Source organism: Zootoca vivipara, chromosome 10 (assembly GCF_963506605.1).
Source record: "Zootoca vivipara chromosome 10, rZooViv1.1, whole genome shotgun sequence".
Classification (NCBI taxonomy): Eukaryota; Metazoa; Chordata; class Lepidosauria; order Squamata; family Lacertidae; genus Zootoca; species Zootoca vivipara.
The window spans coordinates 66,531,169-66,545,876 of NC_083285.1; the positions used below are offsets into that span (position 1 = coordinate 66,531,169).

Consider the following 14,708-nt stretch of genomic DNA (forward strand, 5'->3'; position numbering starts at 1 on the left):
ACAACAGTCTATTAAACATTGAAAGCTTCCCTAAACAGGGCTGCCTTCAGATGTCTTCTAAAAGTCTGGCAGTTGTTTTTCTCTTTGACATCTGGTGGGAGGGTGTTCCACAGGGCTGGTGCCACTACCGAGAAGGCCCTCTGCCTGGTTCCCTGTAACTTGGCTTCTCGCAGTGAGGGAACCACCAGAAGGCCCTTGGCACTGGACCAACACCTCAACGCCTTCCATGTGCCCTGTGTCAGGAAGATTTTGGGCATCACATGGCAGGACAGAGTCTCAAACAAAGATGGGCTTTTCCAAGCCCATCTTCCCAGCATATTCACACTGCTGTCTCAGTGATTGTCTAAGCTGGCTGGGTCATATTTACAGAATGGAAGATGGCAGGATCCCCAAGGACATGTTCTATAGGGAGCTGGCTTCAGGCACCAGGCCCATTGGCAGACCAGCTCTGTGTTACAAAGATGTCTGCAAACATGACATGAAGGCTGGCATCATCAGCCCTGCCATATGGGAATCCCTTGCAGACAAACGCAGTGCCTGGAGACGGGCAGTCAAGACGTGTGTCCATAGCAGTGACTAGAGGAGGAATGACCACTGGGAGGAGCTCAGAGAGAAGAAATTCCATCGTGCACCTGCACCAGCACAACTAGATGCCTTCAGCTGCCTCAGCTGCAACAAAACATGCCTCTCCCGTATCAGTCTCTACAGCTGCTGCAGATGCTGTAACTCTCACACAGGACCTTCACTGGTTCTGATTTGAAAGAGAGGTAGAGCTGGGTATCATCCACATACTAATGAACACCCAGCCCAAACGCCCTGATGATCTCTCCCAGCGGCTGCATGTAGATGTTAAAAAGCATGGGGGAGAGGGACAGAGCCCTGAGGCACCCCACAAGTGAGAGCCCAGGGGTCTGAGCACTCATCCCCCACCACCACTTTCTGAACACGGCCCAGGAGGAAGGAACGGAACCACTGTATGACAGTGCCCCCAGCTCCCAACCCCTCTAGACGGTCCATACACTTTCACTGTCTCCCAAGATAGACAGATGCCAACCAGTCTTGGTAAGCATCCGTGAAATATTGAGCTGGAAAGAGTTGGTCAAATACTATTTTTGTGATTGTAAGAGGAGGAGGAGGAGGAGGAGGAGGAGGAGGAGGAGGAGGAGGAGTTTGCATTTGATATCCCGCTTTATCACTACCCTAAAGGAGTCTCAAAGTGGCTAACAATCTCCTTTCCCTTCCTCCCCCACAACATACACTCTGCGAAGTGAGTGAGGCTGAGAGATTTCAGAGAAGTGTTACTAGCCCAAGGTCACCCAGCAGCTGCATGTGGAGGAGCGGGGACCCGAACTTGGTTCACCAGATTACGAGTCTACAGCTCTTAACCACTACACCACACTGGTGTAGTGTGCTGCATCTCAGGGGGTTTAAAGGTTTCAAAAAAAAAACACCAGGATATGATGGTCATCATGATCCAGGGCACTGTTTCGATCTGTTTCTTTTTGTTAAGTCTCTTTACCTTTCAATCTGTTGCTATGGCCCCAGTGATTTTACTTACTTGGAACTTTTCCTACTTTAATTCAGTTACTTATGTCTGGCCAAATTCAGGCTATCAGTGGCTACTGGGCATGATGTTTCTTTATACCAGTTGCTGGAAACCACAGGAGGGGAGAGGGCTCTTGTGCTTGGGTCCTGCTTGCGGTTTTATCAGAGGCGCCTGGTTGGCCACTGTGAGAACAGGGTGCTAGAACAGATCAGCCACTTGCCTGATCCAGCAGGCTCTTAGGTTTTTAGCCTGAAACATTGTTGCTGGACGGGTCTCTGAAGAAAAATTAACAAAACACCCTGATTAAAGTGTTTTGTAAGCAGCAGAAGAGTTGGGGGAGGGTAACAAAGGTGAAAGGAGCCAGAATCTGGACATCTGATTTTGTTGTCACAGGTTTAATCTTTGTCAGCATATTTGCCCTCTTGCTTTAAACTGCGGAAGGGCTTCTGCATATGGAACATTTGTATTATCCAAATCAGATAAAGCTTCCCAGCAGGTTGGTAAATAGATAAATCATTCTTCTCCCTTAAGCATAATATTCCCAGCCTTCTCCTATTGCTCACAAAAGGCCGTAAAAAATGAACCAGCAGATTTACAAATGATTAGCTGGGACACAATAAATGGATGATCTCGCTTTATTACAGTGATTTGGTGCTGCATTTCCTTGCCGTTTAATCAGAATGTCACATGTCTGATACCCTGTTAGAAAAATTGCGTTTCCCACTCGCATTAGCTGCCAAAGTGATAAATGGCGGTGCACACTTGGAATTATTCTCCCTTGCGAGCTACTCATGATAGCTTACCTTTATTGGTAGTGATGTCTTTTCCTTCCAGCCAGGGTGTCCTGTTGTTGAATAGGCTCTCATAATTTGGGGCCACATACAGCTTTATTGCTAAAGATGGAATGCGTGCATTTTGAGTCCTGCTTTTCTTGGGTCATGGGGATTGAGAGGCTTCTCAACCTGTGCCATCATAATGCTGTTCAAATCATATTCAGGGACAGGAGATTCTAGGTTCCTTCCTGAATTCTTAGCTTTCTAACTTTTTTTTAATTGCCATTTACTTATGGAGGTATAAGTAAGAAAAAATTGGAGCCTTCTATGATGGCCCCTTCTTTCCATGGCTTTTGGCAAGTACATATATTCAGATTCATCCGTTAATATGTTTTTAAAATCTGCTACCTGAATCAGGCCAAATTCTATTTGATCAAAAGTTGTTTAATGAACCAATGATTCTGTTACCTTCCCCCATTTATTTGGTCCCATTTATAGATGTGTGATAACTGTTTAAACATTATTTCTACAGATGGGCCCAGTTTGCCTAAAAGTGATGTCATGTGATCAGGATGCTTATCCTTAAACATGCATATGTAATTTTAATATGATTAAGGTAAAGGTAAATAGGATGTTATAAATTTGCACGCTAGGAGACATAGTTTACATTGTGGCATAAGTTCCACATTCAAGGCTTTCTATGGCATGTGTTGTAGAGTTTTTCCAAATTTCTTTCCAATGTCCTTGAAATTTCAATAGGGCCAAATCTGATTTAGCATGCTTACGTGACTTATTTCATAAGAGGATGCAATGTTATTTTTATGTGCTGTTATATAAAGAACTTTTTATAGCCATAACTGAAATATTTGATAAGGAGGGGAAATCACTTAAAGTGCACTTAAAGTGGTTTAATTGCTATTTCAACCAAAGCTTTATCTGAAAATTTATTTTTTGGGAATACTGTACAGTACTTTAAAACGCTTTAAACTAGGAGTTGCGAGCTGTTAGAATGTGGATGAAATTAGGCTTAGCCTGGCTTCCACTTTGACCCACAAAGTCATTCCCTACAACCACCACCACCTGGCATCAGGTTTGGGGCCATAGAGATGTTTCAGCATGTTACTGATTACGGTAATTTTTATGAAACAATTCATTTTTAGAATATTCAATCGAAAAATATAGTGTCAAAGAGATTGAGTAATTAAACTTCAGTGTCCATGTGTTTGTAGGACTCCAGCCTTAATTGTGCAACATCACCCCCACCCCCTGATCCATAAGGAATGATTTCAAACATTAATTTATTGAGGCCCTTAAATAGAATCATAGAATTGTAGAGATGGAAGGGACCACGCTAGTCCAACCTCCTACAATGCAGGAATCATTTGCCCTGCGTGGGTCTCGACCTACAATCCTGAGATTAAGAGTCTCATGCTCTACTACTGACTAGGCTATCCAATGTAGTAGTTAATGTGTGGGTTTCACTTTGGAAATAGAAAATCAGGTATATCAATTGAACCTTCTTTCTTGACATCCTTGCTAAAGTGTATCCTGGATGAATTACTCCAAGTTGCCTTTGCCGTCGTATCTTCTGATTCAAGAAGGTGAAAATCCTTAGCATAGTTTTATCCACATAAGTCTGTCAGCATTTTAACTAAATCTCTGTAGAATGATCTTCAGAATGAGTCTTCTTTACACAGGGGTTGCCAGGATAAAGTGTGGATCTTGAAACAGCTCCTCGGAGCTGTTTTGGGACAAATATTAGGTCCTGTTGGATAGCATGTCACCTTGTAGGTTAATAGCATGTTATAGGAATGTACTGATTGGCAAAAGAAGCAACCCTGCTTGGATGAGGCATGTACTGTAAATCTGAGCTACGCATTCAAATGCAAATTGCTTATACTTGTTGGGAGAGTTTTTGCTGTACACTCCAGATACAATCTGTGGCCCTGCAATAGCAGATTAAATTTGTTCTGTGTGCTCCAGTGGCAGTGAAAAAGGATAACGATTTCTTACAGTCAATTTAAACACATATTGATGTTCCTTGTGAAGTCATTTGAATGAAAATCCTAACATTGCATGCTGGAGCAAAGGCACCTGCACATGGCCAAGATTGTGAGCAGATTAGGAGATTTATCTCTAAGGTCACACAAGTGTTGCTCTGGGTTCTTGAAAAGGGTATGTGTAATGTCAAATGTGATGTTCCATCAATAGCCCCCCCCCCCTAGAGCTTTCTGGACTGACCAGTACAACTAGCTCAGCCATCTCAGTAATGGCCATATTGAAGCCACAAACATTATTTATACCAGCGTGATTCAGATTTTGCCTGTGGTAATGCACAGTTACAAGGAAGGTTACAGTTTCCTGGACACATAACAAGGAGGCCAGAATTAACCGTTTTTCTAAGTCTGCTATAGATTGGTAACTTCCAGCTTTATGGGATGAGATCGAACCCTTTTCTGGCCAGCTCCAGTGTTGGTTCTAAAGCATAGCAGAGAGTCAATTGGCATTATCACCTCTGGCAAGAAGCTAGAACTAGCATGGTATCCTAAATGCATCATGTCTCATTATGGTGCATGATTGATGAGAACAGGGCTCAGGTTGATTTTTCATGGTAGAACCATCAATATCTTAATTGGGGACATTTTACTTCAGACATGGCTCTATAACCACCATCAGATTTCAAGGATGAGTCCCCTGCAATATTTTTATTTCTCCAGCCTCATAAAAGTCAAAGACTGCAAATTTGGGCGATGAGCCTTTAACAACCTAGACAGCTTCTCAGAAGGTGGAACCACCCACTTTCTAGTTCATGTTAGTTAGTTTACATAAGGTTTCAATTGGCTCGAGCTCCTTGCTAAGACAGCATCTTCCTACCGGTATATCTGTCTTAAGAGGAGGGAACCTAAGCTATCAAGGTCCACTTGGAGTTGTTGAAAGTCCTTTTCTTGTCAGCACTCTGCTTAAGAGAGTTTGGACTTGGCTTTGTCCGTCTTTCACTTTTTTTGACTTTTGACTTTGAGTTGATTTTGCTTGTGTTCAGGTTTTTCTTGCTTGATCTGACCTTGCCTGCCTTGCCTGGCCTTTATCTGCCTTCATTAGATGATATTTGCTTCCTCTGTAAGCCTCAAGCGCCTCTGAAGCAAACAAAGTGAAGCATTATCAATGCAAAGTAGTGCATAATTAGTGATGGAATGAATCATTTCCATAACTAAGCACCTTTACCCTGAATAATCTATATCATAGAATCATAGAATCTTAGAGTTGGAAGGGGCCCCAAGAGGCATCTAGTCCACAAGGGTCATCTAGTCTTTAAAAGAGTAACTCAGAGTACTTAGTTGCCATAATTGGCTTTGGAAAGTAGTGGGAGCATACTGGGAATGTCTCCCACACAAACTGATGAAATGAATGAGTTGAGGAAGAACAGGGTTGGTGCTCTTGCAATTCTCTAATTTTATTTCAGTGGAGCAAATGCAGGAGACATTGCTTCCGCCTGTGTGCATGGTCAACAGGAGGGGAAAATACCATCATATACAGAGGTTGTATCCCAAAGCTGTTGTTTTGCTTCTGGCAATATTGGACTGTTTATATAGAAAACAGTAGGACTGCACTTTTCTATTCACGCTTATGAAAACAACAATGAAAGCCATTGGTTACAGGTTGGAGGTCTCGTTGAACATTTTCTCTCTCCTTTGTGTTGGGGCTTTTCCACTGACAGTGTAATTAACAACTCCCTTAAAGATCTGGCCGATAGATCCATACGTATTAACTGAAGCTGTGGAATCTGGTCCTCCAATTGGGTATTCATCATGTCCTTTAGATTACACGATGATCTATTTACTCCTGATGTGTCACATCCCTGACACATTAATAACCCCCTGAATTTCTATTTCTCATCCCAGAGCACTCCATAAATTTAACACACAGGCACACATGGATCACTGTAAGTGCCAGAGAATTTGTTGGTGCTTGCAAGCAGAGTTTGATTGCTATTTAACAGAGTTCAGTGGAGAACAGTGTTTAAGAACATAAGCTCTTGCTGGGTCAGGCCAGTGACCCATCTAGTCCAGCATCCAGTTCTCTCAGTGTCCAACCAGATGCCTATGGGAAGCCACCAAGCAGAACCCGTGTGCAACCCAACTGTCCACACTTGTGATTCCTAGCAACTGGTATTCAGAGGCTTACACTGACAATGAAAGCAAAGCATATCCATCATGGGTAGTAGCCCCTGATAGCCCAGTCCTCCATGAATTTAGCTAATCCTCTTTCAAAGCTGCTCAAGTCGCTAGCCATTACTTCCTCTTGTGGGAGCGAATTCCATAGCTTACTATGCACTGTGTGAAGAACTACTTTATTTTGTCTTGGCAGTTGTCCCGTTACATATTTACTGATTACTATGTTCATTGTTCCCAGGTCAACAACACTTTCATCTCACAACAAGATACAAAGAATGCCCTTCTCAGTTTTAGCTAGACATGGAATTTAAGGAGCCTGGCAGTACAATACTGAAAAAATGGGTTTTGCTTGGTTCCAAAAGATTATTGAAGTGTAAGTAAGGAACTGCAAACTTTCACCAGGCAGAGAACCTTGGGCTATTTAAGCATCTCAAGAATATGCTTAGAAGGCTTAATTTCAAAATATTTTGAATGTTGTAGGAGTTGGAAACCTTATAGCCCAGGCAAAGGTAAAAGCTGGTACCGTGTTTCTCATATTTTAAGGCATCCCCAAAAAATAAGCCATGACAGGATTTCTAAGGGTTGGTGAAAAATAAGACATACCCCGAAAATAAGCCATGTCGTGTAGCCCCGACCGAGCGAGAGGCGAAGGCGCGGGACCCAGCAGGAGCTCCCTGCCTGCTTCCCCGAGCCGTCGCGCATCGGGGGACAGAGCCGAAGATCGGCGGGCGCTCCTTGCTGGGCTTGACAAGCCCGGGAAACAGCGCCCGCCGATCTTCGGACCTGTGCTGTGTGACAGGCAGGGGTGGGGGGAAGCGGAGATCGTTCTCCGCTCTCCCCCCACCCCCGCCTGTCACCAAAGATCGGCGGGCGCTGTTTGCTGGGCTTGACAAGCCCGGCAAACAGCGCCCGCCGATCTTCGGACCTGTCCTGTGTGACAGGCGGGGGTGGGGGGAAAGCGGAGATCGTGCTCCGCTCTCCCCCCACCCCCGCCTGTCACCGAAGATCGGCGGGCGCTGTTTGCTGGGCTTGACAAGCCCGGCAAACAGCGCCCGCCGATCTTCGGCCCTGTGCTGTGTGACAGGCGGGGGTGGGGGAGAAGCGGAGATCGTTCTCCGCTCTCCCCCCATCCCCGCCTGTCACCGAAAATCGGCGGGCGCTCCTAGCTGGGCTTGACAAGCCCGGCAAACAGCGCCCGCCGACCTGTGCTGTGTGACAGGCGGGGGTGGGGGGGAAGCAGAGATCGTTCTCCGCTCTCCGCCCACCCCCGCCTGTCACCGAAGATCGGCGGGCGCTGTTTGCTGGGCTTGACAAGCCCGGCAAACAGCGCCCGCGTGCACTTTATTAAAAAATAAGACATCCCTCAAAAATAAGCCATGTCGTGTTTTTTTGAAGAAAAAATTAATATAAGACATGACTTGTAATATGAGAAACACGGTACAGATAAGCACAAGATGTGCTGGCTGTTGCTTATCAGTGCCATTCTAACTTGTATCAGATAATAATTCATTTCAGGATAAAACAGTCTATGAGCAAAACTGATGTCTCGTGTTCTATACTAAGCATGATAGGCTGGCACCAATGTGTACCTTGGAGATAGGCGATCAGTTGCATTTAGATATTCAACTATGATAAGATACATTCTTAGCAAGTGATTTCAATATCTGTAAATATGGATCGATTGTATCATTGCCTAATCAGTTATATGTGCATGTATGCCTTTAAAAAATATGTTAACAAAAACTTGCAGAAGTGGTGGAGTCCCTAAAATGTGGGCACTGGAGAGGTACTGCCGGGTGTCAAAGTGGTTTTTAAAAAATATATCAAGAGCAACAATATGATATTCCCACCCTATATCTGCAAGTCACACAATTTTCCTGTTTGTCAAGGCTCAGGGTCCTCCTTGCACCAAGAGACTGCACAAACTACTCTAAGCCATGGGCAGGCAAACTAAGGCCCAGGGGCCGGATCCGGCCCAATCGCCTTCTAAATCCGGCCTGCAGATGGTCCGCGAATCAGCGCGTTTTTACATGAGTAGAATGTGTCCTTTTATTTAAAATGCATTTCTGGGTTATTTGTGGGGCCTGCCTGGTGTTTCTACATGAGTAGAATGTGTGAATTTGTTTAAAATGCATCTCTGGGTTATTTGAGGGGCATAGGAATTTGTTCATATATTTTTTAAAAAAATATAGTCTGGTCCCCCACAAGGTCTGAGTTTACTGACCCCTGCTCTAAGCAGAAGAGGAGGCTGTTGCTTATCTGTAGCATTACCAGTTACATTCTTGGAGAGGTATTGAATCCCAGTTCTCAGGGTTTTCCCTGCTTCTTGAAGGTTAACAAAATAGTCTGGTTTTTAAGCACCAGTATTAATATACTGGGATGCGGGTGGCGCTGTGGTCTAAACCACAGAGCCTAGGGCTTGCCGATTGGAAGGTCGGCAGTTCGAATCACCGCGACAGGGTGAGCTCCTGTTGTTCGGTCCCTGCTCCTGCCAACCTAGCAGTTTGAAAGCATGTCAAGTGCATGTAGATAAATAGGTACTGCTCCGGTGGGAAGGTAAATGGCGTTTCCATGCGCTGCTCTGGTTCACCAGAAGTGGCTTAGTCATGCTGGCCACATGACCTGGAAGCTGTCTGCAGACAAACGCTGGCTCCCTCAGCCTATAGAGTGAGATGTACGCCACAACCCCAGAGTCGTCCGTGACTGGACCTAATGTTCAGGGGTACCTTTACTTTTACCTTTAATAATATACACTACTTACAATACAGGTGAACTCTCAGTTTCATACACCATTGATGTTCTTTTTTGACCTTTAATTTGACATAAGGAAAGGATGTCCTTTGATTATTTGTCATTTTGTGGCTTAGTTCTCCAAATAAGAATGGAAGCTTTCCTGATGATCTGGGCTGGTATGGTGAAAGAATTCTTTAAGTAAAACACATTATTGTGGGTTTCTTTTGCAGGGGAAGTGTAAAAAGCTAGTGCAGGCATCCCCAAACTTCGGCCCTCCAGATGTTTTGGACTACAATTCCCATCTTCCCCGACCATTGATCCTGTTAGCTAGGGATCATGGGAGTTGTAGGCCAAAACATCTGGAGGGCCGCAGTTTGGGGATGCCTGAGCTAGTGTGTATTGTGCTCCTTGACAACCTCAGTTTGAATAAGTGTGCTGTGGAGTAGCAGACTTCATTCAGCAACCGATGCTAAGAGTGCCTTTGTGACGCTTTTTATTTCAACTTGTGGAACACGTTTATTCAGCATTAAACGGAAGTAACACCCGTGTTTAATTTGAATAGTCACTAGAAATGCAAGTATTTAATCTGAACGAACCAGCAGGCAACCATTATCTTAGTTTTGTGAACAGATGTGGGTTAAGTATGCACATTTGTGCATCTCTCTACCAGTCGGGGCTTGGTTTTATAGATGTTGATTCATGTGTGCACTCTGTACATGGGTTAGATGTTTCCAACATTTCTTGTTCTCTTTTGGGATTTTTATTTAATGATTGACCCCCCCCCCAAGATGCAGATAGGAAGGTCTGATTATGCTGTTCTTTATGTTGATTGCTGGCATTATAAGATTTATTTTTATTTTTTGCATGTAGCAATATCAAAATATTTACCACCTGCCAAGTGTCAGCTCTTGGCACAGCGTGGAGGATTGACTTTACAAGGAAAGCGTCAATTTGAGGCAAAAAATAATTTGCGCAAATTATTTTTTATATGATGGCAGCACAAGCAACGACCCAGCCAATCTTACTGATTGTTTTCATCATTTGTATAGTGGGGCTGTGCACAATTATCCGCACCAGGTCAGTGCAAAAGGGTAATTTTTATAGAAATGTAGACTCATGTCTGATTGAGTGTGTGGTAGATGTAAGCCCGACCAATCAAGACAAACTGAGAGGTGGAATGTTTTTAAAATCTCAAGTGCAAGAGTGTTGTTCGAATATCCCTCATGCAGGCAGCACACGAAAATAATGATTAGAACTGGCTTGGTCCACGTAATCTATCTATTTCAAGAACTCCTTCCCTGTGGTGGTTTGTGATGAAAAATATTTAGCACTGGGGCTCAAACCTGCCTGGAAATCAGAGCCTCTGACCTAGAAGATCCCTAATCTGAGATATGTAGAGGCTGGATTTAGTTTCTTGGTGCTGAAGGAAAGCACTCTGCACAGTTTCTTTATACATTTTAACATAAATGTTAAATACAGTGGTGCCTTGGGTTACAAACGCTTTGGGTTACAAACACTTTGGGTTACAAACCTCACTAACCTGGAAGTAGTATCTCGGGTTGAGAACTTTGCCCCAGGATGAGAATGGAAATCGCCGGGCGACAGCGGGGGGCCCCATTAGCGAAAGTGCACCTCAGGTTACGAACAGTTTCAGGTTAAGAACGGACCTCCGGAACGAATTAAGTTCGTAACCCGAGGTACCACTGTACCTGATTTTTACAAAATTGCACCTTAAAGTAGTTTCATCTCATCTTGGCCTGGCCTAAAGCCAAATAAATATTTAAGTTCCTGGTTAGGAAATAAATATTAAACCAGAGTTCCCTACTTCATACTTAATGGAGCACCCTAGTTCAAGCAGACCAGGATTGCGGCTCCAAAGCCAGTGTGGGGGGACAAGGGAGGGGGCAAGGGCGCCACACATGTTCTCAGCTTACTCAACCAAGGTTTAGTCAGCTAGGATCACTATGCCCGAAAGGGTCCTGCTGTTTCATCCTTCCTGCTTACCCAAGTGGTGGGGCATTTCAAAGGCAGCTTTTCCCAGGGTCATTACCGGAGGCACAAGGAGCACAATCAGTCCAAAGCATGCACTTCTTAAGTACAATGGCTTTCAACGTAAGAACTATGCACACGGTTGCAATTGTCTCATTGAATTAAGTGGGACCCACTTAATTCTGGATTGAGCACATTATATTTCTGCTATATCATGGGGTTTTTTTGTTTTGTTTTTTACATACCTACAAATTGGGGAGGGATGTAAGTCAGCAAGCCAGAGAGATGTATTGCAAGTTTTTCAAAGTAGAACTAGTTCTTCAAAAACAACAGCATGCGTCATCGCGGCAGCCTATCAGGCTTCTGTTTTCTTCAAAACTGCCAAACTCTTGTTTTCCTGCCCTAGACAGAGACACAACACTGGTCTTTGCTTTGTCTCCACCCATCCCTGTAGGTAGGAGTGGCTTGTACCTTTGGCTGTGGAATATTAAGCGTTCATCAGTCAAGCACTCTGTTCTTTCGTTTAAAAAATATTGCTATTAATGATAATTTTAAAATAGAAGACTGTTCTCTCTGCAAATAAAACATTTTCAGAACACTGAGGTTATTGGATCTCCTCCCGGCTGCGCTGAGCTAGTTTGACACATTTCAAAAAGTGCTCCCCCCCCCACTTCTCTCTCTCTCTCTCCCCTCCTCTCTCTTAAAAAAGAGACTGACTTTGAGCATATCATAAGCTGAAGTAAAATGACTGAAATGAGTATTTTGCCAAGATTGTGCACTGGAATGTAAGTAGCAATTAAAGAAGACAGAAGACACGTTCCTTCTAATAAAACTGGAGATAAGATGACAGGCTGACCTGACACGTTCAGGGAGCAGTAGGAAAAATCCTCCTTTGACTGCCTTTAAAAAAGAAAGAAAGAAAAGAAATAAGACAAGTTTAACAAAAGACTTTAACATGAACAATGAATTCCCTTCTGCAAATATATCTCAAACATATTCTGTTGAACAGAGTAGAATATTAATAATAGAAATGGAGAAACCCAAATGTAGTGTGGGTCTTTGCAAACATAACACATCCAAGGGTGGAATAACACATCACATGGAATCTGCATTTGTGTGTTTAAGGGGTGATTTGTAGGACAACATTGCCTCTGTCCTTTTGTCATCTCACCATTGGCTGCTGCTGGCAAGAACAGGAGACTATGACACACAAATGGAGGCCCCCAGGACCCCAAGTAAGTTTTACTGCTTGTAATTGTGTCATTCTACCCATAGATAACATATTAGAATTTGATGGTGATGAGAAAGGAAACAGAAGATGCCAGGCAAGAACATTCTCCTCCTCCCAGGCCTTTGGCTAATTAAATAACCTGCGGCCTTTTAAACTTTAGTTCAGGCATAGGCAAACGCCGGCCCTCCAGATGTTTGGGACTACAATTCCCATCATTCCTGGCCACTGGTCCTGTTAGCTAGGGATGATGGGAGTTGTAGTCCCAAACATCTGGAGGGCTGGAGTTTGCCTATGCCTGCTTTAGTTACAAGTAGGTAGCTGTGTTGGTCTGCCGTAGTCGAAACAAGATAAAAAAAACCCTTCCAGTATCCCCTTGGAGACCTACTAAGTTTGTCATTGGTATGAGCTTTCATGTGCATGCACAAAGAAGAAGTGCACGAAAGAAGAAGATATCTGAAGAAGTGTGCCTGCACATGGAAGCTCATACCAATGACAAACTTAGTTGGTCTCAAAGGTGCTTTTAAACTTTGTGTGTGTGTGGGGGGGGGTATTGTTTTTGTTACTATGTTATAGATTTTTGTGTTTTAATATTGTAAACAGTCCTGTGATCCTAGGATGAAGGGTGGCATAGAAATTGGATAAATAATAAAATTAAATAAATAAAATCTAAGATGCTCTGAGTTGTGTTACAGACAGTGGAAGTGGGGAAGAGGGAGAGCCTTTCTGCCTGGGTGAAAATTAAATGTGCATTCACTGATTATCAAAGGTTTTTTTGGGGGGGGAGGGGGAATTAACTATTTTGCAAATGATTTTTAATTTCAGTCAGTGGGGAATAAATTAATTATGAAGCAATGTGCTTCTGGCGGTGGATGGCCAAGAGTTAACATAAGAGTGGGATGGCAAAAAGCAATAAAAGGCTTTACAGGAAGGGATGAAGAATTGCAAGTGGAAATGAACTTTATCTAGACCAAATCCATCATTTCTTGGCGCAATTATTTCTTTTCCCCCCCCTGTAGGTTGGCTGCCATCCTAGTCATTGTATACTTCAATATATTTTAGGGTAAGCTTGCCCACACCTGAGCTAGTGCCCCAAGGCACTCGTATATTCCGCATAGTGGAAGCAGGAACCACAGCCCTGGTGGGGGCTGCCTCTTTTTGACGCTGCTCAGTGACATAAAGTGGAGCTGCTGTGTATCAGGGAGAGAGGCAGGAGCCCGTGTCAACGGGCGTAGAAGAGGCAGGGGAACAGAGCAAAGCGATGCTCCCAGAAATGCCATGCTTAGGCTTCCTGTGATCAAATCACTTGAGAAAGTGTATGGAGGCGTTACATGTTTTCTACTTTCCCAGATGATAAATCTTTCTGCCTGTGGAAAAACTAGTATGCCAGGGTGTGCCCTCTTGTGGGTCCATGTTGGCGGGCACAGACGACTGAGGTATTCAAAGATGCAAGGGCCTTTTTTGCCTTCATTGCACCAGTGCCCTTACTTGGGGGCAATCAGGTGACCTGTCTCTGTGCTTCCCATCTTCTGCCTCTCAGAGAGAGACAGAGACAGAGATGCAAGCCGAGTTATTAACAACTCAGAAGAGAGAGTTCTGTGCTAGACTGTGATGTAGTAGTTACAATCATGGATTTAAACTGTGGGATTTAAAATCCTGGTATTCCCCAAAGCGTACAGGATGCCCTTCTGCCACTCATGGTCTCTCAGCCCTAATGTTGTTGTGAGGATAAAAGGAAGGTGGGGCCATATGCCCTGTCCTCAGCTCTTTTGAGGAAGGAGTGGAATAAGTAAATATGTGATGGTTGCCCTCCCCAGCTCCTTCCTTACAGGATGTAGAGGAAAGTAGCTGAGCAGTGAGTGAGAATGGCGATTCCCACTCTCCTTTGAAAGTCCTTTTGGGAGTCCAAGGGATGGAGGAGACAGTGAAAATTCAGAAGAGGGAAGATTTGAAGACACACACACTCTGCCAGCTTGCTGACCATCTTCATTTTAGCAAGATGCTGCCAGACCATATTTTGTTCTGTAAATAATTTTGCTTCATGTTTGATGCATTTAGAATGCATCACACAAACACTGGAAATTTCTTAACTTATGATTGATAGGATGGGCGGTGGAGTGAAGTGCTTCGAGCTTTAATGGAAATGAATAGAGAATAGAGAAGCATTCAAAAAATGATGGTTCATGCTGACAGTGATTTGTTTGAGGTATAGCTAAGACTGAAAAAGTGTCCATTTTCTTTTTCTCAGGCAAAAATACTGCTACTTG

General features: G+C 43.8%; 1 protein-coding gene across 1 annotated transcript in view; it reads left to right on the plus strand.

Moving 5' to 3' along the window:
• Nucleotides 1-14,708, plus strand: part of EXOC4 (exocyst complex component 4) — a 390,546-nt gene that overhangs the window by 83,143 nt on the left and 292,695 nt on the right. The gene's annotated exons all lie outside the window — the stretch shown is intronic.